We start from the raw sequence: 27,393 nt of genomic DNA on the forward strand, positions 1-27,393 counted from the left end.
GGTGCAGGGCGGGGGGGGGGGGGGGTTAAGGAGATGGGTCTTTGTCTTAACACATCTCCTCCTGAAACAAAAGACTTTATGGATGTAAATACTAAAAAACTCCTGAGTTTTCCCCTTGAAGGTATCAGACAGGAGGAATCCTGGTTGGCGCCACCCTGAGGTAGAGGAAGGGTAAGCAAGACCCCTTGGGGGATCAGGATCCAAGCAGGGTATTTGAAATGCAGATATTGGGCTGCATCTGGAAGATTATCAGGCAGAAGGGGCAGGACCCCCACCTGGCAGGTTATCAGGTAGAAGGGGCAGGGCAGGATGCAAATACTGGGCTGCCCCTGAAACGTTATCGGGATGACTTTGAGATGCATATGCTGTACATAGACATCTTCTCTTTAGGCCTTTGTCACACACACACGTAAGCTCATATCTGACTTCCTACCTAACACTTCTATTTATTGTTAATCTTTTCTTACAGTTTCAAAGCTTCTGCCATTAACATTTTGCATATGCCTAAATACTTTAGGGGCTATTGTTACACTATCAATGGAATTTTTTTAATATTCTTTAGTTGGCTATTGTTAGGGTCCGAAAAAGCCCACTGCCCAAGGAACGACTCCAAGAGACTTTCTCTCATGCAACCAGCAAAGGGTTAAAGATTTATTGATCCAACATGTTGGGGCTCTCTGAACACACAAGAACAGAGGAGCAGCGAGGAACTACAGCATAGGGTTTATAAAGGCAAAAGCCGCAAAATCGGGAAGGGGGAGAGAATACACGGTTGCTAAGCGGTTGCTAAAATCTTACAATCAGCAATTATGATCTTAAGACATAGACAAATCACATCTTCATTATTAGCCCAGGTAACCCAGGTGTAACCTTTCTACTTTTAAGCTTGAGCAATCATGCTAGGAGGGTTTTGTGCTCTGCCAAGGGTGATGTAGTGCACTGCTATTGTCCGACTATTTGAGATCACAGTTTCAGACCAGAGTCTCACGGTGGGGGGGGTTGCTTTCCCAGAATGGAGTCTCAAGTGTCCCAAAATGGAGTCCCTACTATCAAGGGGCTACTTCATTCCCCACTTCCTGTTGGCACAATTTCTAATCCTAGAGATTATCAGTTTCAGCATTCTTGAGAGTGGCATACTGCTGTCGAATTATCATAAGTTTAATGTTGCCAATTTGTTCCCTAAAAAAGGTTACAAGTCTATTTAAAATGCAAGGTCCAATGGTAACAATTAGGAGCAGAATGACCAGGGGACCTGCTAGTGAGGAGAGTAGCATAGTCAGCCAGGGAGATTTGGTAAACCACGACTCAAACCATCCTTGTTGCTGAGTTCTTTCCCACTGTCTTTTTTAAGGCGTTTTCTGAGCTTGGCCATACTATTACATATTACCCCAGTTTTATTTGCATAGAAATAATATATATTTTTTTAATGTTGCACATAATTTTTTTATGAAAATGAGATTTAACCCCCGCCTGTTCTGCAATACTGAAATGCAGATACTGGGCTGTATCTGGGAGATTGTGGAAGATTTGTCAGGCAGAAGGGGTGGGGATCTCTACCTGGCAGGTTATCAGGTAGAAGGGGGCAGGGCAGGATGTAAAGGCCAGGCTGTCCGTGAAACATTGTCAGGATGACTGAGATTCAGATGCATATGCTGGACACATTAGGCCTTTATGTCACACACACATAAGCTCATAACTGACTTTCTGCCTAACAATTTTTTCTTAAGAGGTAATACCCAAAATTCTTCTTTGGGATTATGGATGCAGTTCCATTTTCTGTAACTTCTTCAAAGCTGGCATGTGGGCATCGAGGGGGATTTGGGTATTTCCTCTTGCTACCTGTCTTATGGTGTGCAACAGTGGCCTTGGAAAGACTGTGCTGCTCGGTCCAGAGGGCTGCTCAGGTCGTCCAGTGGAATGGGCTGGAAGTCTTGCCTGATGACCATTTGGAGTTCAACAGCTTTTAGTCTGTTAGAGACAAAATGAACAAGGGCATTAAAAACACACGGTGCAAAGAGAAGCATCAAGATTGCAGAAGCTAGTGGGCCAAGGAGAGGAAATAGCCAGGATTTTTATGATCAGATGTTAGGCCAGAAATCCCAGCCCTGCTTGGCCTGGTCCTGGAGCTGTTTGGCTTTTTCCAGGAAAAGTACAAATTTGGGTTTGTGTCTGTCCAGTCTGATTGACCCAGAGACAATTTTTTTTTTTTTCGGATATCTAGTAGCCAGTTTTGCTAGGAGGTTAAGCCAACGTACAAGACTAGAGTCTCAGGCTGGGAAAGAAGACATACTAATGAATTATTTACATTTAACTATTTATATTATTGATTATTGTGCACCCCCCTCAAGAAATAGGCCCTTTAAGTCTCCAGTGAGGACCTGTCCAAATAGGTGTAGGGCTATCTGAGTTAGCTGTTACTGAAAGCCCTGTTTTTAGGAACTGGCAGGGAGGGCTTTCTAAGCTTAATGTTATTGGATAGACTTTTAAGGCCTGGCTGGGTGTGTGAGGCCCAGACCTATCCATGGGGTGCTGGAAGAGAATTGAAAGAGATGCAAATCTCCTTTAAGGGAGGCACCCTGTTGACTTGCATTACATGGCTGGACTAGGAGGAGAGCTGAACAGGAGGCTGATAGAAATAGGCAACTTGCGTTTCACTGACCCTAGGCCATCCCCTCAATAGCAGTGGCTAGGGCTGGAAGCTGGGAAGAGGCTGGGCAGAGCCAAAGGCTTTTTAGCTCAGGGCCACAGGGTCTGTGGTTCTGAACCAGGAGTCCTTCGACACCCAGGACAGTTCCATGTCCAGTGACCATGCTCTTGGCAGAGCTGACAGAAGGCATTTGCTGTCACAACAGCTGCTTGCCCAATGCCCTGGCTCCTTGTATCAGCAACAGGTGCCATTTGGGGTGCATTGGCCTTGCTGGGTCTCCTTGACGGCAGATCACCGTGTAAAGCAGCCATTGATTGGCCTGTTGCCCATCCCTACATTGCTCCTGCTGCTAGCTTGCTCCTCATTTCCCTGGTCTCTAATAAAGTGGACCATGGAGGCAGCCTCTATGATGCCAGTCAAGGGGGCGCCCAACCCAACCCTGATTTTTGGAGATTTTTTTAATATCAGGGTGAGCTAGAAAAATTATGGTCATGGGCAAATTCTGACACTTAGTATTTTCCTGCGAGTTAAGACCGTGCCCATGAGGAGAACTATGACCCTTTAGGTAAGATCAACTGTGGTGACCTGCTTGCATACTTTGAGGTCGTCAGTGTAACTTTTTACACCGAAAAATTGATCTAGTTGTCACATTATTTTATATTTTAACCTCTTTTTTTTTATGTTGTTTGGGGCCCTATACTGTGGCCAGGCATTATTACAGAAAAGGTCAGTCATCCCTTACAGAAGGTCTGGGGATCAAACCGTACGTCACAGTGGAGAGTCCTGCAGAACAGTAGTAACTTCCCTTCTGGAAGAAAAAAGAGGAGAAGTTAGGCAGCAAGTTGGGTCTCTAGCCTGACTTTCTGGGCTTTTAGATTTAACTGGCAGTTTAACCAGTGTTTACTGTGTAGCCTGACTTAGAGGCTTAGAGGAGAAATTGTGGCAGAGGTCTCTGCCATTCTTTGGCTTCTGGGTATTTACCGTGTAACCTGTGGACACTAGAGCTTTTTTGGTTTTCTGGAACCCAGTTTTCTAGCATCTGCCGCATAACCATAACTTAACAGAGACAGCAGAGTACACAATGGATTAACATGAATTTTATGTCTCTTGTTGTCGAATAAACCAGAAATAAAAAAAGAAACTTGTATATAAGAGTTTACATAATTTAGAATTATTTAACAGAGTCAAAAAGAGCTTACAGGACCTAACTCTAGAAATGGCAGAGTAATCGATTAAGCAGACACTGTTAAAATAGACGTTACAGTTTTTGCAAAAACAGATTCCAAGATTTATGATTTAGACCATTTTTAGATATTTACTAACATTAGTACACATTTAAAAAAAAAAAACCATTGTTATAACAGAAGATCAGACTTTAACTTTAGGTCAGTGTAATTTTGGCATTAGCACTCAACTCTGTAAACAATATTTTAAAATTGTAAACATTTTAAAACTTTTTATGACTTGTTTACACCTTTTGAAACTTTATACCTGTAGTTACTTTTACATAGCCTTGAATTGTCATGTATGGACAACCTATGAGAATACATGTTAACAAACTCAAACAGTTTTTTTTTTATTGAATTTGAGATGTTAAAAGTATATATAATATATTTTCCCAAGTTTTACTTAGCACTGATGCCTAGATGACTTATGACACTGAGTTATTAATGAATACCACACCATTATCTGAAATAAAAGTTAAAATTACATTTTTATGTTTTTAAGTAACATGAGGATAACACCTCCTGGACAGCAAACACTAGTGCATGTTTACAACTTTGAAAAGATCTTGGTCATTAAGAGAAACAAGTTTAAAGCATATCAAAGACATGTAAAACTGAGCAAGCAAGCCACTGAGCAAACTGAAGGGCGTTTGCATTACCTCAATTCTCTGAACCAATCTGCATTGGCTTACTTTAGTTAACAACATAAAGGCTTGTATACACAGAATTTACTCTTATTTTTATAAGAGCACTTTAGCTGGAAAGCAAAAACATAAATACAGCATAGATCTGACACCATTTATAACATTTTAATATATTTTATATAATCTGAATTGACCCAAGCAGCTGTTACTTTAACAAATTTAGAGTCTCATCCTTTGAGAGTTCCAGGGATCTGACTGGAAGCCCAAAGTTGGAAGACTCGGTTTAGAATTTAAGCTGTCAGAGAGTCAAACCATTTAGCCAAAATTAGTACATTTCTGATCAGTTGGGTAATCACTCAGACATTAAAAACAGATAAACAATGTAAACAACTTCGCATTGTAGTTTTCCCAATCAAGACTCTAATGGCAATAGAAAAATGCGAAACCTTCAAGACAGGTGAACGCTCTCAGATGAGTCAGGGACAGCAGCACAGAAAAGAGCTGATTATCAGCATATGAATCCATTGTTTAGGTTTTCATTAGCTGCAAAGAGAAAAACCCATCAGGTTGGAAAGGGTTAATGGCTTAAGGTTCCCTTAGGTAAGGCCAGCAGTAGTATTGAATTGGAAATTCCTCCAGGAAAGGAGAAAAAAAAGCAGCCCTGGGGTGGGGGCTCTGCCTAGAGATATTTGGCTATGCCTGCCTGGGTGCTGCAGGCCACATGGACTAGAATAGAGTGCAGAGAAAGGCAGTGGTCCCCCATTTACAGGGAAGACTGCGCACACCGGGGCCTGGCAGGACTAGCCGTGGGGTTGGGTAGGTGCGCCGTTTCACCAAGAGTGTTGGGAACCTTCTATAATTTAACCAAAGCCAGATTAATTAGGACTACTGCAGACACTCAGTCAATTACAACAGATAGTTAACTTTAGTTCTTTTCCAGATTTAGTCCTCAGGCAATCAAAGCTTAGCAACAGTAATAGTTCACAAAAAACTTTAAGACGCACCAGAGCTACCATAAGCTGCAAAGACAGAAAACTTTCTACCAGGTTGGAAAGGGTTAACGGGTAACAGGTAACAGCTTTTCCCTAGGTGGAGAGACTTGTGGAACTTCCCTCTCCCTTTCTCCTGGCCAGTGGTATAGGAATGGATGGAGATGAGGAGAGCAAAAGAGTGGGGGAGGGAGCCCCAGGGAGGAGGAGGAGGAAGGCAGAAAGCAATGAAGCTCCTCATGTCTGGGGGCTGAGTGGGGTTTGAAATCTCCTATCGCTCAAGGTTACCCACTACCTAGTTGTCTGAGTTTACCTGAAGGGCCAATATTAGCCTCGACCGAAGCTAAGCCCTGCTCGCGTAGCAGTAGGCAGCGTGACCAGGCGTCCCTCCAAGAGAGAGACCTGGTCCTCGGGTCGCAGTCCGGCTGCTGGGAAGCCGGCTGCTGGGAAGCCGAAGCGAGCTCAGGGGGTCTCCAGGCTCTCAGCCAACTGCCCTTCCTAATTTCCCTCCCGTTCCTTACAATCCCTCTGGAGTTTCGGCCATAGCTAAGCCGTGGCCTGGGGGACTCCACGTTCTCGGAGAGCTGTAGGGTGCCAGACACTCAACGGTCACTTCCACAGATCCGGTCCCGCTTGAGGGAAGGAATACTGAGTATTTGACTCTTCTCAAAATCCCGGTCCAGGTGCCCATGACGGCCAGGCTGCAGAACGGCCTCTTTCACTCAGTGAATGAGTGGTAAATGGAATGAGCCCTCCACTCCTAGAGCAGGCCATTTAGAGGCACAGAAAGACTGCCACTTTACCTTCTTGACTGACAAAGAAAGGTTATGCGCCTAGTGGCTTACCTCCGACCAATGATTCAAAGTTAGAGACAAAGGTGTAGACACAGTCTGGCCCATGTTAGCGAACAACACAATGTACACAAACAGACAAACAGCATAGAGAAGCAGCACACAACGACCACACAAAGTGTCTACCAAACGGGAACCCTCAAGGCGTCCCATACAAATGCTAAATGACAAGAGAATAAAATCAACAAACAACAAGACAGCCAACAAAGCACCTTAACAAATAAAAAAGACTAACGGGCATTACAAACAAAATGTGAGTCTCTGCAATCTATTCTCCTACTGCAGGCAACCCACCAAACAGGAAACACTGGGCGTCCCCAGTTTTCCCTTTCTCCCAGGGTGTCCCCCGGGATGTGGTCTGTGGCTCTGGAGCACGTCTGCCCGCCACAGTTGGGTGGAGTTCTCGCTCGAGCCTGACAACCACGATGCCGATTACAAACAAATAACTAACCTCACCAAACAACAATCAAAGTGTACACGTTCAATCAAAACAATAGGCGCCTTACTCACCCCAAGAGATATCCGTTGGAGGCGTCCACAGGCAGCAGTCAGATCTCAGTGGAACCTCCAAATGTTAGGGTCCGAAAAAGCCCACTGCCCAAGGAATGACTCCAAGAGACTTTCTCTCATGCAACCAGCAAAGGGTTAAAGATTTATTGATCCAACATGTTGGGGCTCTCTGAACACACAAGAACAGAGGAGCAGCGAGGAACTACAGCATAGGGTTTATAAAGGCAAAAACCGCAAAATCGGGAGGGGGGAGAGAATACACGGTTGTTAAGCGGTTGCTAAAATCTTACAATCAGCAATTATGATCTTAAGACATAGACAAATCACATCTTCATTATTAGCCCAGGTAACCCAGGTGTAACCTTTCTACTTTTAAGCTTGAGCAATCATGCTAGGGGGTTTTTGTGCTCTGCCAAGGGTGATGTAGTGCACTGCTATTGTCCGACTATTTGAGATCACAGTTTCAGACCAGAGCCTCACGGTTCGGGGGGGAGGGGGGGTTGCTTTCCCAGAATGGAGTCTCAAGTGCCCCAAAATGGAGCCCTACTGTCAAGGGGCTACTTCACTATGAGGGATGTAAAGAAATGTTATTAATTTTTGTTAGTTGGTCTCATATCTGACAATTATGCACATTTCCTTAGCTTTACATTTCTCAGTTGATCCCAGTGTTACACATAATTGATGGCAGCGCTCTTTTTACAATTCCCTCCCTATTTCCTTGGCCCCAGACTTACCAGCCAGAGCATTCTGCTTGTTTCCTTTCTTCAGGGCCCAGTTCAAACAGCTGCTCAGCACATGGATAGAAAAAAAAAAATTATCAGCATTAATATAATCATTTGTATGGTTAATCTCTGTTAATTAGATTTCTCAAATTCAATAAGTATATGCACAAAATCCCCAAAATTTATACAAAATAAGAATACAATCCAGTTATGTTTCTTTTTATTTTTCAGTTAGTATATTAAGTAATGACACCAAAGAATTAAAAAAGTATACAGATTATAAGAAAAACTTGAAAGGAGTTTATCATTAATAGTACACTAATACATAATTCTCCCCAAAAACTTCTAGAAAGTCTGTAATATTTACCTTAAAGACAATAAAATGTAAGTACTCAACCAAATATAACTTCCTCTAAATACAGAATTCAAATTTATTTCTTTACTTTTAAAGATTTAATTTGAAAGGGAGAGAGAGAAAAAAAAGTCTTCATTCTACTGGTTCACTCCCTGAATGCCTGCAACAGCCATGGTTGGTCCAAGTAAAAGCCAGGAGTTGGAACTCCATCCATGTCTCCCAAGTGGTGCAGGGGTCCAAGTACTTGGCCCATCATCTGCTTCTTTCCAAGGAACATTATCAGGAAGCTGGATTAGAAGCAGAGCAGCCAGGACTCAAACCAGCACTCCAATATGGGATGCTAGCGGCGCAGGCAGCAGTTTAATCTGCTGTGTCACAATGCCAGCTCCAGAATTTAAGTTTTAAAAAAGAAAAGTAAAGTAGGGATCTGAGATAATACCTTCTTAAAATAATTTCCCCATAAAAGTTTCAAATTTGGGGACCAGCACTGTGGTGCGGCAGACTAAGCCTCTACTTGTGACACGGCATATCTTATTGGAGTGCTAGTGCAAGCCCCAGGTGATCTGCTTTCAATCCAACTTCCCGCTAATGTCCCTGGGAAGGCAGCAGAAGATGGCCCAAGTACTTAGGCACCTGCCACCAACAAGGGAGACCAGGAGTTCCTGGCCCCTGGCTTTGGATCAGCCCAACCCTTGGTGTTGCAGCCATTTAGGGGGTGAACCAGTGGATGGAAAATCTCTCTGCATCTCTACCTGCATATGTCACTTTGCCTTCCAAATAAATAAGTATTTTAAAAGTTTTAAAGGTTAAACATAACTGCAAGAGAAAGTAGAGCCAATTTTATGTTAACGTGAAATGCAAATAAGTTAGTCACAATAATCATGAGCTAAAACCAGAAGCTCAGCAACTATACAAATTGGCTCTAAGGTTAAAAACCAATGGTACCTCTGATTGTAATACCTAATGGTTACTGAGGACTTGTTAGGTGGCAGATGCTATGCTAGCACTTTAGATTTAATGTGATTCTCCTATCTGTAAATTATATACGATGCCACCCCCACATATTTGACAGAGGCAAAACCCTAACATCCAAGCAGTTATTTGCTAAAGACATGTAACTAATAAGTGGACAGCTAGTTTATTTGACTACTCCAAAGGCAGCTAAGTTCAAGGAAGCAAGTGCCTCTGTTCTGAGATTAAAGACAAGGAAAACCAAGTATGTTCCAAGATATCTTCTTCAATTGTTTATCATTGCCTCCAAATTCCTGCCTTTACAGGCTTCAAGATCCTGAGAAGGAATGTGCAAATATTTGATGGAATAAGTGATTCAAAAAGAACTAAGACAGAGAATGCAGGCCCTCAACAGTAAAGGGACAAGAAACTGAGAACAAAGCACACAAAGGAAGTATCAAAACAGGAAGCATTAAATGAAAAACACAAATAACAATAAGTTATTGTGCTCATATTATTATTATTTTACCTATTATATATTTAATAATATGTATTATATTATATTATATAAACTTATCTAATAAACCAACATTTTTCAGCACCCACTATCATCTGCTTTACAGCTTAACCAGCTTTGTCTATGCTTCCCAGGCAATGTGAAAAACTATTGGGGCCGGTGCTGTGGCGCAGTTGGTTAATTCTCCACCTGTGGCATCGGTACCCCACATGGGCACCAGTTCTAGTCCGGCTGCTCCTCTTCAAATCTAGCTCTCTGCTATGGCCTGGGAAAGCAGCAGAAGATGGCCCAAGTCCTTGGGCTCCTGCACCCGTGTGGGAGACTAGAAGAAGCTCCTGGCTCCTGGCTTTGGATCAGCGCAGCTCCGGCCGCTGCCGCCATTTGAAAAGTGAACCAACAGACATAAGACCTTTCTCTCTGTCTCTCCCTCTCATTGTCTGTAACTATCTCTCAAATAAATAAATATTTTTTTAAAAAAAAAGAGAGAGAAAAGCTATCAGTAAATGTGTGTGTAACCAGGTAAGCAAGGAACTGCTCTTTCATTGTCCCTAAACAAAGACAATCTTCCACAGCACAAAACATGGGAAATTAGCATAAAAATGTGAATTATTAAGAAGTTTTTAAATACTGTTTTTACAGAGTTTTTTAATGACTTAGAGAATGTTTATTCTACAGTAGGTCCAAAAAAAAACAAAATCAAAAATTGTATGGCTATTTTGTAAAATGTGTAAAAAATATACATAGAAAAGAGTCTAGAAGGAAATACTAAGGGAAGATAATTTAAAAACACACACAGAAAACCATTCCATCTTTACATCAGGATTTCTAGGCCAGGCTACTTATTTTTCAAATGTAATTTCAGTAAAAACATGAAGGGCAACCTATCAGTTTTTAATAGAACTCAAATGCGAGCATGGTCCCTCGATCAGAACAACCTGAAGGGCTTGTTGAACCAGAGAAACCTCGCCCTTAGACATTCCATTTCAACAGAATCTGCTTTTGTATCAAGTTCCCAGGTGACGCCAGTGATGCTGGTCTGGGAACCACACATTGACAAACACTGTTCTAAATAATTACATTTATGTTTTTATGTATATGTGTGTACAGGCATGTCTCTTTCATTGGTGCTCCACCTTACTGCACTTCACAGATGCAGTTGGTTTTTTGTTTGTTTTTACAATTTGAAGGTCTGTGGGCAACCCTGCATGGAGCAAGTGTATCAGCCCCACTTTGCCAACAGCATGTGCTCACCTCATGTCTATGTGTAATTCTCATAATATTTCAGACCTTTTTACTCTTGTTTTATCTGTTATGGTGATCTGTGATCAGTGATCTTCATTGTTACTATTGTAATTGTTTAGGGGCACCATAAACTGTACAATGTAACACAGTGAACCTAAACCATATATGCATTCTGACGACTCCACCAAACATTCCCCTATCTCTCACCTCCTCCTCAGGCCAATTAATAACCCCACAACAGCCTCTAAGTTTTCAAGTAAAGAGTCCCACCTCTCACTTTAAGTGAAAAGCTAGAAATTATTAAACTTGGAGAGGAAGGCATGTCAAAAGCCGAGATGAGGCCGAAAACTAGGCTTCTTGTATCAAACATTCAGCCAAGTTGTGAATGCAAAGGAAAAATCCTTAAAGGAAATTTTAAATGCTACTCCAAACAACACACAAACAAGAAAGCCAAACGGGCAGACAGCCTAGCAGTTAAGACAGGCACATGAAAAAATGTTCAAGGTCATTAGCAATCAGGGAAATGCAAATCAAAACCACAATGAGGTTTCACCTCACCCCGGTTAGAATGGCTCACATGCAGAAATCTACCAACAACAGATGCTGGTGAGGATGTGGGGAAAAAGGGACACTAACCCACTGTTGGTGGGAATGCAAACTGGTCAAGCCACTATGGAAGTCAGTCTGGAGATTCCTCAGAAACCTGAAGATAACCCTACCATTCGACCCAGCCATCCCACTCCTTGGAATTTACCCAAAGGAATTTAAATTGGCAAACAAAAAAGCGGTCTGCACCCTAATGTTTATTGCAGCTCAATTCACAATAGCTAAGACCTGGAACCAACCTAAATGCCCATCAACGGTAGACTGGATAAAGAAATTATGGGATATGTACTCTTTAGAATACTATACCGCAGTAAGAAACAACGAAATCCAGTCATTTGCAACAAAATGGAGGAATCTGGAACACATCATGCTGAGTGAAATAAGCCAGTCCCAAAGGGACAAATACCATATGTTCTCCCTGATCGGTGACAACTGACTGAACACCAAAAAGGAAACCTGTTGAAGTGAAATGGACACTATGGGAAACAGTGACTTGATCAGCATAGCCCTGACTGTTAATGAACAACTTAATACATTATCCCTCTTAGTAGTTTTTTTGTCTGTTCTACTTAACATGACTGGTTTAATTCTGTAATTAATACACAGTTATTCTTAAGTGTTGAAATTTAACTGAAATGTGATCCCTGTTAAACATAAGAGTGGGAATAAGAGAGGGAAGAGATGTACAATTTGGGACATGCTCAAGCTGACTTGCCCCAAATGGTAGAGTTAGAAACATACCAGGGGACTCCAATTTAATCCCATCAAGGTGGCATGTACCAATGCCATCTCACCAGTCCAAGTGATCAATTTCAGTTCACAATTGATCATAATGAAAGGACTAAGAGTCAAAGGAAGCACATAAACAAGTCTAGTACCTGCTAATACTAACTGATAGAATAAATAAAGGGGAGAGTGATCCAACATGGGAAGCGAGATACTCAGCAGACTCATAGAATGGTGGATGTCCTAAACAGCACTCTGGCCTTGGAATCAGCCCTTGAGGCATTTAGATCTGGCTGAAGAGCCCATGAGAGTATTTCAGGCATGGAAAGCCAAGACACTCTGGCCAAAAAAAAAAAAAAAAAAAAAAAAAAAAACTAAATGAAAGATCTCTGTGAGTGAGATCCCAGTGGAAAGAACAGGTCTTCTAAGAAGGAGGTACCTTTCTCTGAAGGGAGGAGAGAACCTCCACTTTGAATATGACCTTGTCTAAACAAGATAAGAGTCGGTGAACTCAAAAGGCTTCCATAGCCTTGGAAACTCATGACTGGTGCATAGGGAGATTACTGATGCCATAAACAGGAGTGTCAATTTGTAAAGTCAACAACAGGAGTCACTGAGCACTTACTCCTCATGTAGGATCTCTGTCCTTAATGTGCTGTACATTGAGACTTAATGCTATAATGAGTACTCAAACAGTGTATTTCACTTTGTGTTTCTATGGGGGTGCAAACTGTTGAAATCTTTACTTAATGTATACTAAACTGATCTTCTGTAAAAAAAAAAAAAAGAAGAAGAAGAAATTATCAATTCCCAACTTGACTCTCACTGGGATTAAACATGACAATAGGTCTGATCTGATTTCATCATCATTTAAAAAATCATCTATTATTTTTCACTTTATGTTTGTGTGGGAGCAAACTGTTGAAATCTTTACTTAATGTATGCTAAACTGATCTTCTGTATATAAAGAGAATCGAAAATGAATCCTCATGTGAATGGAAGGGGAGAGGGAGTGGGAAAGGGGAGGGATGCGGGTGGGAGAGCCGATATGGAGGGAAAGCCATTGTAATCCATAAGCTGTACTTTGGAAATTTATATTCATTAAATAAAAGTTAAAAAATAAATAAATAAATAAATAAATAAATAAATAAATAAAAAAGACACCAGTTAAGGTGTTTGCACCCTGTGTTGAGGAACCTGGATTCCACGCCAGACCCCAGTCCAGCTCCCTTCCTGAGAGGCAGTGGTGATGCTCAGGTAGTTGACTTCCTGCCACTCACCTGGGAGACGTGGATTAAGTTCCAGGTGCCTGGCTTCTGCACCATCTGTGGACCATTACAGGCATTTGGGTAGAGAACCAGCAAATGGTTGTTCTCTCTCCCTGCCAACTTGCTCTCAAATAAATTTTTTTTAAAAAAGACAGCAAAACAGCCTTATTTAGGGGTCTGGGCAGAGAACAAAACTATCCACAACATTCCCTTAAGACAAAGCCTAATCCAGACTTAAGTTTTAATTCTTACAGAATTCTAAGGCTGAGAGAGGTGAGGAAGCTACCAAGAAAAGCTTGAAGCTAGCAGAGGTTGGCTCATGAGGTTTAAGAAGCCATCCTATAACATAAAGGCGCAAGATGAAGCAGCAAGTACTGATGTAGAAGTTGCAACAGGTTATCCAGATCTTACTAATTGATAAAAATGACTACACCAAGCAACAAATTTTCTAAGTAGATGAAACAGCTGTATGTTGGAAGATGCCATTTAGGACTTTGATAGCTGAAGAGGAGAAGCCAATGCCTAGCTTCAGAGCTTCAAAGCACACGGACAGGCTGACTCTATTGCTATTGGCTAATGCATCTGGAGAGTTTAAGGAAAAGTCAAAGCTGATTTATCATTCCAAAATCCTAGGGCCTTTAAAAATTATATTAAATCTATTCTAACCTGTGCATATAAAAGGAACCACAAAGCCTGGATGATAGCATATCTGTTTACAATATTGGTTTACTGAAACTTGTAAGCCTACTGTTGAAACATCCGGCTGAGAAAAAAAAAAAAAAAAGTCCTTTCAAAACATTACTGCTCATTGACAATGCACCTGATCACCAAGAGCTCTGCTGAATATGTACAGTAAGATTAATGTTTTCATGCATAATAACACAATATCCATTCTTCAGCCCATGGATCAAGAAGTAATTTTGATTTTCGAATCTTACTATCTAAGGATTCTAATTTGTAAGCCTATAGCTGCCATAGGGAGTGATTCTTCTAATGGACTAAAAGCCTCCCGGAGGGGCCGGCATTGTAGCAAAGCAGGTAAAGCTGTTGCCTGTAGTGCCAGCATCCCATCAGGCACTGGTTCGAGTCCTAGCTGCTCCATTTGGAGCCAGCTTGCTGAGAATGTGCCTGGAAAAGCAGCAGAGGGTGGCTCAAATCCTTGCTTTGGATGAGCCCAGCTCTGGCCGTGTGGTCATTTGGGGAGTGAGCCAGCAGACAGAAGACCTCTCCTCTCTGCCTCTGCCTCTGTAACTCTGCCTTTCAAATAAATAATCATTAAAAAAAAAAGCCATTAAAAGAAAAAGCCTTCCAGAAAGAATTCACCATTCTAGACGCCATTAAGAACATTCATGATTTATGAGAGAAGGTCAAAATACAAACATTACTAGGAGTTTGGAAGATGTTGATTCCAAAGTTCATGAAATTCGATATTGAAGGGCTCAAGACTTCAGTGGGGGAAATAACTGCAGATGCAGTGTAATAACAAGATACGACTGAATTATCACAATTTTGTGATAAAACTTGAACAGAAAAGGAATTGCTGCTTATGGGTGAGCAAAGAAAATGATTTCTTAAGATGTAATCTACTTCTAGTGAAGATGTGATGGACACTGTTGAAATAACAACAAAGAATTTAGAATATGATATAAACCTTAGTTGATAAAGCAGTAGTAGAGTTAGAGGACTGACTCCAATTCTGAAAGACTTTCTACTATGAGTAAAATGTTATCAAACAGCCTCAAATGCCAAGAGAAATCGTTCATGAAAGTAAGACTCAATGAATGAAGCAAACTTCATTGTCTTATTTTAAGAAATTGCCACAGCCACCCAACCTCAAGCAACCACCACCTGATCAGTCAACAGTCAACAACACTGAGGCAAGACCCTCTACCAGCAAGATTACAACTTAGTGAGAGTGTAGATGATCATTAGCATTTTTTAACAATAAAGCATTTTTAAATCGAGATACATTTATTGCTCTTTTAGACACAATGCTATTTAACACAAAACAGACTGCAGTAAAGTGTAACTGTGACTTTGATATGCAGTAGAAAACTAAAAAATACATATGAATCAACTTACTGCTTTTATTGTGGGGTCTGGACTGAACCTGCAATATCTTCAAGGTATTCCTATATTTATATACATATAAATATTTAATTAGCATTTAATTAGAATACACAATTTAATTTTTATCATCTAATTTATCTGTAATCATTAAAAATTATAGTTGTATGCTTTGGAGCTCAATAAATTACATTTGCTAGGCCTACCTTCTTGCTATGCAGTATTTTATTCTATACTAAAATAAACAAAAAACAAAATAGACCATCTGTATATTTGATTGATAGAATGAGACAAGAAATGTAGCTTAACTACAACCCACAGCTAACGAAAGTTGGTGGGTCTGCTTTCTAGAGAGTATGTTGCCCCTTTTGAAGTTTCCTTATTAACTTTTTTTTTCCTTTTTTGACAGGCAGAGTGGACAGTGAGAGAGAGAGAGACAGAGAGAAAGGTCTTCCTTTGCCATTGGTTCACCCTCCAATGGCCGCCACGGCTGGCACGCTGCGGCCAGCGCACCGCACTGATCCGATGGCAGGAGCCAGGTGCTTCTCCTGGTCTCCCATGGGGTGCAGGGCCCAAGCACCTGGGCCATCCTCCACTGCACTCCCGGGCCACAGCAGAGAGCTGGCCTGGAAGAGGGGCAACCGGGACAGAATCCGGTGCCCCAACCGGGACTAGAACCCGGTGTGCTGGCGCCGCAAGGCGGAGGATTAGCCTAGTGAGCCACAGCGCCGGCCCCTTATTAACTTTTAAATCTCACAAACTAAACAAAGAGCAGTTAATAAGAAAAGCAGGAAATTTTTTAAATTAGAGTTTTAATTTTTTTAAATATTTAAAATTTAAATTTTAAAAAGAATTTTAGGAAAAAATACTTTAAATGTTTAAAAACAGTTGCTGGACCTTTTCCTCCCTTTATTCATTGTCCCATAAATGTGACAGAAATTATTTTCCATGTAACTTCACCCACTTTAAGCTCTGTAAGAAGACACTCCATCATAGAATGTCAGTGGTGATCATCCTACACCATATGATAAATGACAACATAATGTGCTGCCAAAAAAAGAAACAATTACAGATCTATTAACTTATTTGTTAAATGAACCATTTCTGGATGAAATTTTTCTACTCTCTAGTCTCTGCATTTTAAAAGTTCTGTAGTGGCACCTTTCTAAATTTATCAAAATAAAAAGCATAAAGACAAAATTACTATAATTTTTAATACCAAGTACGTTCTAATTTAATTTCTACATTTCTAGATTCAAAGAATACAACAGGTAGGGAGGACATTAAAGTCCTTTTGTGATTTTCTGATTTGAAAACTATACACTGTGCAATGTAGAGCTGAAAGAACTGCAAGGTTGTTTCCAGAGTTACTGATATATGAATACCAAATTTTGAAGCCAAAGCACAAGTCTACATTCTAAGAAAGGAATCACTATTCAAGCTGAGCAATCTTTTCAGGGTAATGAAAATCACAACTAAATACAGAAGGTAGCTGTACAACATTATGATTGTTCTAAACGTTACTGAAATGTCTGCTTTAAAATGGTTCACCTTATAGTTGATGGTTATAACTAATTTGCCTCAAAAACTGTACCAAAAAAAGTTAGCAAGACAACTTTCAGAAATTTCAAGTTAAGAGTCTTGCTCCTGACACTGTATAAGAAATAAATAAATAAAAATAGATTTCTTACCTATGGGAAGACTTCAGCAATTTGCACGATTGTTTTAAAGACCCTTCATTTAAGCCAAAGGGCAAATAATCTTGAATGCTAACCCCACAAAAATATTTTATTTGATTGGTGGCCCCACCCACCTGAATCTTCACCTACTCTCCTTTCATGGAAGAGCAGTCCCAATTTGACTCAATACATGGTCTTTGTGATTCTAGAGAAAATTAGAAATTTCTGAGCGAAACTACACATCGAGGACTAAAAAGCAGAGAGGTAAGCAGGTTACTTTTAACTATCAGACATAGACGGCTCACATCTTCTTAAAATGAAAATTAAGCCCTCACGGGAAAATTAAACCCTCACGGGAGACTGTAAAAATCTTAACACTTCTGATTAACTCTGATTAAAATTTCAGTTTTTCACTCACACTATCAAACAAATGCAAGAATAAAGACATTTTCAGACTTTTACATCACATACAAAGTTTAAAAACAACTTTCCCCTCTCGTGTGCCCTTTTTTACCTCTCATGTCCCCTTAACTAAGAAAGTAAACAATGAAAAAGGAAAATGTGATCCAGAAAACAACAAATGATATTAGGAGAGAAATGAAGGGAGATGCCAGGATGACAGGAGAGCAGTAGGCTCATTATAACTGGTCCTAATTAAATGCAAGTTTGCTGTGTTTCCCAGATCTCTTGGGAAGGAGGTGTCAGTTCTCCTAGCCTTATTGTTGCTTGTTCCATTCTATTCTTGTACACAATGAATGCTAAACTTTAGTTGGAGCCAGCCTAAAATGCAGTAAGAACTAGGTACCATTTGCTACACAGATAATGCGATTAAAAATGGTTATCACTGGGGCAGGCGCCTTGGCACACTAGGTTAATCCTCCACCTGCGGCGTCGGCATCCCATATGGGCGCCGGTCCTAGTCCCGGTTGCTCCTCTTCCAGTCCAGCTCTCTGCTGTGGCCTGGGAAGGCAGTAGAAGATGGCCCAAGTCCTTGGGCCCCTGCACCCGCATGGGAGACCGGGAAGAAGCACCTGGCTCCTGGCTTTGGGTTGGTGCAGCTCTGGCCATTGCGGCCATTTGGGGAGTGAACCAATGGAAGGAAGACCTCTCTCTCTCTTTGTCTGTAACTCTACCTGTCAAATAAATAAATAAAATCTTTAAAAATAAATAAAAATAAAAATTGTTATCATTTATTAAAGACTTAACTATGCACAGTATCTCCCCCTTGTCTGAAGTTTTGCTCTCGGTTATACAAAAGTCAACCACAATCCAAAAGTATTAAATGGAAAATTTTAAAAATAATCAAGTTTTAAATTACATGTTGTTCTAAGAAGTATGATAAAATCCCATGCCATCCTGCTTAGGAGATGAATTTCAGTGTATCCACTTTGTATATACTACCTGTCTATTAGTTAGTAGTATATACAAAGGAAAGGAAACTTAGTCTATGTGGGATTTAGTATTATCCAGTTTTAGGCATCCACTGGAAGTCATGGGATGGATAACTCAAACATCTGAGACTCAACATTTGTTTTATAACATAAAACCATATATCCTTTGAAATACATAAATATCAAAAGCATAAGCTTCCACTTTCTTAAATGATAGAAATTAGCTCTCTAAAGTATTTCTTGGCTATTTGTGAATGATGCCCAGGGCTCTCTCACTGATGCTCACAAGAGGCCCACGGTGTTTTTCTATTTTGGATGCCTTGTTCTGCTGCTACACTGCTGCCTTTGCTCCTATGCTCCAGGGTATGCACTACTCCATCCCAGGCAGAACACAAGTCCTTTCTTTAATTTTCCACAGCATTGTATTTTAGCCAGAACTTACAGACAGAGGCAAGATAAAGAAACGACAACACAAATGACAGTTTAAACTAGGTACTGTGGCTATGTTCAGTACCCTCTAACCCAAGTTCTGGATCATTTTCAAGGCATCCTCAAAAAGTGGTCCTCTACATTGACTCTATCCACCACTGTTCTGGACATGCCGGCTTCCCTCTTCACCATGGGATGCTCTCTACTTTGTCTTATCTATCTAGGATGTAGGCTCTCAAACCGTTGTGTACATATTACAGCATTTAATGTTTAAATTTTTTTAAAATAACATTTAAACTCCAGTTGTGGAAAAGCTGAGATTTAAAAAAAAAATGAAATGACCAACATAAATTTTCTTCAAGAAAAAATTGCTGCTCTATTTCTAGTTCATAAGGTTTGATTTAGTCCAAAAGGGTACCTACATAAATTATGACAAATTCATTTGAATGTGTCAAATATATTTCAAACATAATACATCTAAAATGGAATTCTGAGAGTGTGGGCTGTTATGGGGAGGAGGGGGGCCCTGGCTGCATTAACCCTGCAGTGGCTGCAAGGCCACTTGGGCTATTCTCCAACTGATGTAAAATTAAAATCAAGAATCCTGACTGGTGGCTAAGGCTCTAAAATTCAAGTCCTTTCAAGTGAAGTACAAAAACACAAACAAGCAGTTAAGTCAAAATGGCCAAACTCTGGTCACCCCCCCTTTGGTTACTACATATGTGTTTTGTGTGAAATTTCTATAAATAATACAGTTGTATACAGGAAAGAACAGAGATTTTGAATCTGATTGTCCTGGCTTGAAGGATAGAGTAGGCAAATTCTAAGATGGCCCCAAGATTCCCACCTCTGCTGTTACACACCCTATATAATCTCCCTCATGAAGTTATAATCACTTCTGTGATTGCATTTTACAATATAAAACTCCATTGTAGCAAATCAAAGAGACCAAAGTACTAAGTTGCGGAAGCACCACCTGGCAAGAACAGTAAGCAGCATCTAGAACCTGGGAATGCCCACCCCTCTGTATCCACCCCACCACTACCAGCCCCCAACCCCTGAGAATCAACAAGTCCTACAACTACTGGAGCTGAATTCTGCCAACAACTAGTACTCTCAGAAGAGCATCATGACCTTCAAATGAGATCACAGTCCCAGATCCTCATGAGACTCCTAAGCAAAGGACTCAGTCAACCCAGGATCACACTGCTAACCAACAGAAACTGTGAGATAATAGGTTTGTGTTGTTTAAAGCCACTGAACATGGTAATTTCTTATGCAGTAACAGAAAACTAATACTAGTCACATTCCTGTTCCTTGGTCCAAGGAGAGTGAGATAGCTTGATTAACAGCCAAAGTAAGATTTCAATCAATAGAGGTGGAGTGGTCCTCCTTAAACACAATTGATGTGTCATTATCAGTTGGGAGGATGGGTGCTGAATAAAAAAGAACAAAAAATATCAGACACAATATAATCAGTGTCCTTCATGTGCCTTTTACAGTCAACTTACAACCCTCTCCTACTATTGGCTTTATCTACTGCCACATACACGCTTCTTGATTTGCATACCACTCTACCAGACACTAACAAAGAATACACGAGGGCAACAAATTTTAATAAAAATATTAGGTTATTAACACAAGTTATAGTCCAGAATCTGCCACTAATTAGCTATGTGACCCAGGGCAAGCCACTAATGGGCCACAGTTTCCTGTCTGTAAATGAAGCGATTCAACTAGCTTGAGTGTTTTCTTCCAGATTCACACTTTTGTGATTTTACAAAATGCCTCCCAAAAAGACCCATCAAAATGATTCAAAATAAATTACTGACTTGTGATAAAGGAACAAAGAAATGCTACTCTGCTCCCAACTGCATGCCCTAACCCAGTATTCTACTTCTGAAAGTGGCACAAAGAAAGGTTTTCTGAGGAAGCCACAAGATATTTGCCTTCCACACCCAAATTGGTCCAATATGGACCACACACAAAAGAACAAAATGGGGAGAGGCAGGGAGAAGTAGACCAACAGAACACCAGGGGTCTTACAAACTAAAAGTTGCACAGTTGCAAACCAATGTTTTACGATGTTAGTGTCATGAACATATTATACTTAAAGCTATGTTGGAACAGATGTACATTACTTCTTTTTCCCTAATTTTCCACTCACTGCATTAAATGACGATGATAAAGATCTAAGGTGAGATCTAAAACTTATTTGGAAAGACACACTTTGGGGTAAAAAAAATCTACAATAATTTTGATCTCATGTTTCAATTTAACATGATCAATCAGAAGAAAAGATTATCTCATTTTTAAGGAAAGGTTACATTAACTCACAATATGCTGAAAATTAAATGTTAAATAAAAGTATTTGGGGGGCCAGCACCGTGGCTCACTTGGTTAATCCTCCGCCTGCAGCACCAGCATCCCATATGGGTGCCGGGTTCTAGTCCCGGCTGCTCCTCTTCCAGGCCAGCTCTCTGCTGTGGCCCAGGAGGGCAGTGGAGGATGGCCCAAGTCCTTGGGCCCTGTACCCGCATGGCAGACCAGGAGGAAGCACCTGGCTCCTGGCTTCAGATTGGCTCAGTGCCAGCCGTGGTAGCCATTTGGGGAGTGAACCAATGGAAGGAAGACCTTTCTCTGTCTCTCTCTCTCACTGTCTGTAACTCTACATGTCAAATAAATAAAAATAAAAAGATAAGTATTGGAAATCTTACAAACATTCAATCACAGTTGTTCCCGCCAAATACACATTAACTTCACAATAGGTTCTTTTCCTTTGCAGTCTTCTTTTCCTCTCAAAAAAAAAAAAAAAGTAAAAATTGTGATTGAACAATTTTAACCATAATCAATTTCCATTACTGTCAAGGTTTTAAGCAAGTGAAGAGAATTCTTACAAGGGGTAAGGGGAGGTTAAGAGAGAGAAGCAGCTCTCAGTAAATATTATCATCTTCCAACTGCACAGAGGAAAGAAAAAGAAATACCTCAAGATCAAGATACAACTAATAAAATGGTAAGATTAAATTCTAGACTATCTCAGAGCTCATGTAGAATCTAAGAACAAGAAAAAGGAAAAAAGGCATTTCTTCTTGGATAGGGTATACTGGGAAAGGTCCAAGTGAACTGCATGTATATCATGAGAGTTATGCCTGGGGACACTGGCAATAACTTTGTTCCCATGAATTATTCATAGAGAAAAATGGGACCAGATTTACAGCTCTGCCAAATTTAAAAAAAAAAAGAGAGAGATAAAATCCCTCAAACAACCACCTGGAATTAGAGAAAACTTATTCTCACAATTCTCAAGTACTCTGCCTCCTTCCATAATTAAATGGGTTCACACTCTTAACACCATCCTTTTTTTTTTTAACTTTTATTTAATGAATATAAATTTCCAAAGTACAGCTTATGGATTACAATGGCTTCCCCCCATAACGTCCCTCCCACCCACAACCCTCCCCTTTCCCACTCCCTCTCCCCTTCCATTCACCTCAAGATTCATTTTTGATTCTCTTTATATACAGAAGATCAGTTTAGCATACATTAAGTAAAGATTCACATCAAGATTCATTTTTGATTCTCTTTATATACAGAAGATCAGTTTAGCAGACATTAAGTAAAGATTTCAACAGTTTGCTCCAACACAGAAACATAAAGTTAACACCATCCTTTAGGTAAAGGCAATGCTAGCGTCTCAGGAAAACGCACACACTTATCAAGTGAGGTCACTTAACACCAGAGTTTCCAGAAGTCGCTGTGCCTCCTTGCCTTGTTAGGAAGTTCTGTGACTTTCCAGGAACCCTTTCAGGAGCACAACCCACTACAGGGCCTCCGCTCACGTCCCTCAGCTTCCGCGTCCGCCGCATCCAGGCGGCGCCACCCGCCGCGGCCACGAGGTGCGCATGCGCTCTGGACCCGCCGCGCCGACCGCGAGCGCCACCCCCAGGCCTCGGTTCTCTGCCCGGCTCTCAGAGCTCTAACGAAATAACGCAAGTGGAGCACCCAGGGCACTGCCACACTTCACAAGTGGGGGAACCTAATGACGTTTAAAGGTAATGGCTGCAGACCTAAAGCGCAGAACCTGGGTCTCTACCCCATCTCCTGAGGGAGCCCCCCTTCTCTCCCAATCGAGCTCGACAATGAAGGGATTTCTGGGAGAGGAAAATGAAACAGCTCGGTGAGAGCCAAGCCCACTGCAGCTGGCTCCTCAGCTTCCCGCCCGCCCTGTCCAGAGAGGAGAATTCTGAAGAATCCGCGGGAAACGCCGCAAAAATGCGAGAACTTTCGGGCGCGCGGGCCCGCAACACTGAGCAGGACGGATTATTGTTCCACAACTCTCTCCCACACCGAATGCAGAAGCGGGAGGGCAAAAAAAAAAAAAAAAAAAAAAACACGTCAGCGCTAGAAACCTGGCGAGGTTGCGATTTTCGTAGCGCAGCAAAGACCAGGGTTTCTCAGACCTGTCTGGATCCCTGCTTAAGAGGATGTCTATTATTTTTCGTGTCCACAATGTAACCCCTGCAACCAGGTCCCTCAGGCCGGGCTATCTCAGAGTGAAGCTCCGGGTATTTGCAGGCTCCGCCTATTTGCGGGTCTGGCGCGAGCGCAGTGGCTGCAGCACTACAGTGTCTCCGCCTTGCTGCTTTCTCCGTGGCAGCGATGGCCGAGTGGTTAAGGCGTTGGACTTGAAATCCAATGGGGTCTCCCCGCGCAGGTTCGAACCCTGCTCGCTGCGGAAGCGGGTGCTTCTGTTTTCCGTCTTTTAATAAACGCTTTCCTTAGAAAATCTCACCTCTTGTGATTTCCAAACCTGCCACCTAAAAGGCGTGCCTAGGGAATGGCTGAAGGACCCTGAAAATAGCTAGCTAGTACGTGTTCCTGCTACAAGCACACCATTTTCATCAGGAAATCTTCCTGCATCTTGAAAGACAAACTGACACATATTAAGGGTCTTTTTTTTTTCCCCCCAGTGAAAACAGATTAGAACAATAGAAATAAACAATGTACATGCTGGCAGAAGTTTTCAGCCTATCTGAACAGGACACCATCACTCTAAAACTACGGATGAAGGTATGCTGCCGTCCTTCCAACCCGGAATCACCACCATCACATGCAAAAGTGTGGGGAATAGATTTTTTTTAAATTTAGGTTCTAGAATAAAGCTTGTTAGATAAATTCAATAAGGGAAGAGTATGCGTGTAGCCATTCCAATGATGTTCATGATATGGCAAGTCCTTGCCAATGGATTGTCAAATGCAAAAAGTGGACAGATCAGAAAACAGTTTATGTAGGGATCACATTGTTGTCAAACAATTCATTTACATCCCCATTCAATTGAGGAAAGGGGGAGAAAGAATAAATGCTAGAAACAAATGCATCAAAATGTCACTGTCACCAAGAACAAGAATTGAGGGAAGAGGGGGCCCAGAAACCAGGGCAGAGCATCTGCAACAGTTTACGCATCAGTTTGTTTTTCAGGGTGTCCCTGGGAAGCTTATTTTGCAGCATTGTGCAAGGCTGCAAGAAACCAGTCTTGAGTCAGAGTTGCTGCAAAAGCAAATGGCTTCTTAGGGAGGCCGTTTCTTTGGGGAACTATACTTTTCTACTGTCTGCTTTACTTGGCGTAAGTAAATAAAGCTTTCCACGGAGCAGCGCCCTCTAGAGGCTGATTTTTTGGTGACACCCCAAGTGAACAGACCCTGTTGTGACCATTAACGTTAGCACTGATTATCTCTGGGTGATGGGATTGGGGGGCCGTCAATTGTCTTAATACATAGTTTTTTGTTTAACTGACTTTCTGAATTGTGTAAATTGACACAATGTTTTTACAATAGAAAAGAATACTGAGAGGCTAGTGTTTGGGGCTCTGCACATCTCCACCCCACACTTCCTAGGTGCTCCTGTGTTGTTTCCTGAATCCTTAACGGTAGGCTGGTTGTCTGTGACACGCAAAGTGGAGTCCATCCCCAATGAGACTTGGTTAAACACACAGACTCAACGTTTGCATCCTCAATTCACCCTTTTCTCAAACCTTACCCCCGCCCCTATTCAAATCACTACAAGTAACTGCATTCATTTCCTAGCTAACCAGTCTCCTTCCCAGCAATCAGTGAGGATCAATTCAGCAACAAATAACAGAAAATCCAATACTAGTGGCTTAAATATTTAGGCGTCTGAAGAAACTGGGGAGACAAATACCGTTCCTATATCCAAGAGACCGGACTAGTATATAACTTCTCATGTATTCTGCATCAAAAGCTTAGTTTTTTGTCTATATTACAAGGTTAATCCAAAAAAAGGAGAAACCCACAAACTATAAATTAAAATATGCCCTCAAAAAATCCAAATACACTGTGCAATGAATGCTCAATTTTACTTTTAAATGGTATTCTACAAGCTATACAATGTAGATTCATTTGACAACTCTAACTCCTTATTGCTAAATCCTATCTTGTCTCAAGAGTTATTTCAAATAAATAAGAAATAACATATGAAATAAATAGTAACTTGTCCCCATTAAATAAAAGAAATCTGAGAGTAGGAAATTCTCAAATGGAAGAAGAAACAGGACTCAGGCTTTGCTATGTTTAGTATGTAGGCCTCATCCCCTGCCTGTTGCCTCATAGGCCCAACATCTGCAACATGCCCAGAAGCAAGAGACAAGAATTCTGTTTACATCTCATTTACACCAACTATGTACTCTTACAACCGGTGGCTACAAAGAATTCTGGGGAACTTAAGTGATTTTAGCTGAATGTATTACTATCCAAGTTGAAATTAGAATTCCATCGGTAAGGAAGACAGATAGATGACACTGAAAGGGAAATCAGTTGTATTTGTCACACTCCTGTACCCAGAAAGTAAAAATTTGGAGACACAGTGCCATCAAGACCCAGCTGTCCCTCTTCCCCCCCTTCTCTGTGTTGACAGGCCTCCCAGCACTGCTTGCCATCTGGCCTTCAGTTGTCACATGCAACTCCACGCACTATCTCTCTTCTCTTGCCCTCACCTTTGTTCCCTCGTTTGTGTAAGAGGGATTTGAAACCCTTTCCTGTTTAGGGGGCTTGCTCTCCTTTGGAATCTAGGCATGAATCTTCAATTCACCTTATTGCCACCCACTTCATAAGACCTACATGCTTGCTTCCCCACCTCCTTTGCAGCTGGGAAGGCAGCATGTGACCTAAGCCCAGTCAGTCTTGTGTGCCTACCTCCAACTTTCAGTAAGGAGCTATTAATACCAGAAGCAAGAAGGGTGGGGATCCATACTGGTAGTGGGCGGAGACCACATTGGGTGCCACAGGGCCAGAGCGGCAGTTATAGCTAACAGTTGTTCAGCAGCAGGATCATAGTGTCTGCATCAGACTGACCTTCTGAAACCATCCCCCTGTGATCTTGAACTCTGCCTAAACTAACTCCTGCTCCCACCTTCTAAAAGTCACTTTGCAAACCTTCTTGGAAATTCTAAAAACTGTCCAATAGTTTTAGGTTCCAGCAAGTTTCTGCTTAAATCAGCCTGTTCTTTTTCTTCCTCTTCTTCCTCTTCTTCTCCATCTTCCCTTCTTCTTCTCTTTTTTTTGGCTTTCAAATACCAGATACAACTTCTCATTTTACCCCACCATCAGCTTCTGGCAACACTCATGTTGATGTGGGCTAACAGGGAGCCAGTTAGTGAACAAAATAGCAATCTTCTTGCCACAGCCCTGCACCACTAAACTCTACCCAGTTCCTTGCCTATTCATCACGGCAGCAGGCTTGGCACACCCACTTCCCCATGATGCACCTGAGCCCCACTCCCCCATCAAGCTGAAGACACCACGATGACAACATGTATGCTGAGCTCCACACAGAGGTGCCAGGAAATCTTTCCAGAGACTGCCACACACACTGACCCTGTCCAAACTCTGTACCACCATCTACCCTATACACCTCAGGATAGCAGGTACAGCAGTAAGCAGTAGCACCACCAGCAGTTACCCTTCTAGTATCCATGAAGAGAGGCTGCCTGCACTTCTATCTGGGTGTGTACTCTCTCTTTAATATCTTTAAATAAATCCTGTGCCCATTCCTGCACTTCTTCTATGTCTCTGGTTTGAATTCATCTCTCACACCAGATTAGTAACAGAAAATAAATCCAGCTAGGGATGCCAGACACCTTTAGTCCACGATGGTGTCACTTTCTGGGTAAAATATTTCTTGCAGTATCCTAGGCTGATTCAGAAATCCCCTTTTAATTTTCCAATAGCCTGTTAGAGCCAGGATCGCATTGCACTATTTCTGCCTGTTTGCTTCTCTTTCCACTGAATAGTAAATTCCCTGAGAATATATAAAGGGGCCATATCTCTCATCTTTGGGCCTCTGCCTCCCACAAGAAAAATACTCAAATTTCTGGTGAAGGAATGTATAAATATGTAAGTCAGCACACAGCTCCACATTCCATCCTAGAATGCCCAATAATAGGAAGAGGCAGAGCTCAATTTACTGTCCTTGATGGACAGGTCACTAATCCTTTCTTTAATTAATACATTGTGTCCCCCACCTAGACTGGTTTTAGTTTCAAGAAGGAAGAAGGCAGC

At 41.4% G+C, this 27,393-nt stretch overlaps 1 long non-coding RNA gene and 1 other non-coding gene across 11 annotated transcripts; one reads left to right on the plus strand and one right to left on the minus strand.

Annotated features, from left to right (window-relative positions):
- Nucleotides 1–618: 618 nt before the first annotated feature.
- LOC127484124 (uncharacterized) lies at nt 619–22,724 on the minus strand. 10 transcript variants are annotated; one of them, XR_016222216.1, is made up of 6 exons: nt 22,589–22,724; nt 7,602–7,651; nt 6,868–7,036; nt 4,964–5,060; nt 3,415–3,455; nt 619–1,968 (listed from the first exon to the last, which is right to left on the minus strand). It is a non-coding gene; the product is annotated as an uncharacterized LOC127484124 (long non-coding RNA). The 10 variants fall into 10 exon arrangements; XR_016222214.1 differs by having other exon boundaries at nt 3,390–3,455; XR_011382783.2 differs by having other exon boundaries at nt 6,868–7,069.
- A 749-nt stretch (nt 22,725–23,473) lies between these two features.
- Nucleotides 23,474–23,555, plus strand: TRNAS-UGA (transfer RNA serine (anticodon UGA)). The gene has a single exon. It is a non-coding gene; the product is annotated as a tRNA-Ser (tRNA).
- Nucleotides 23,556–27,393: the final 3,838 nt, after the last annotated feature.

The sequence above is a fragment of the Oryctolagus cuniculus genome, chromosome 15 (assembly GCF_051225735.1).
Source record: "Oryctolagus cuniculus isolate XC-2025 breed Fujian yellow rabbit chromosome 15, ASM5122573v1, whole genome shotgun sequence".
Taxonomy (NCBI): domain Eukaryota; kingdom Metazoa; phylum Chordata; class Mammalia; order Lagomorpha; family Leporidae; genus Oryctolagus; species Oryctolagus cuniculus.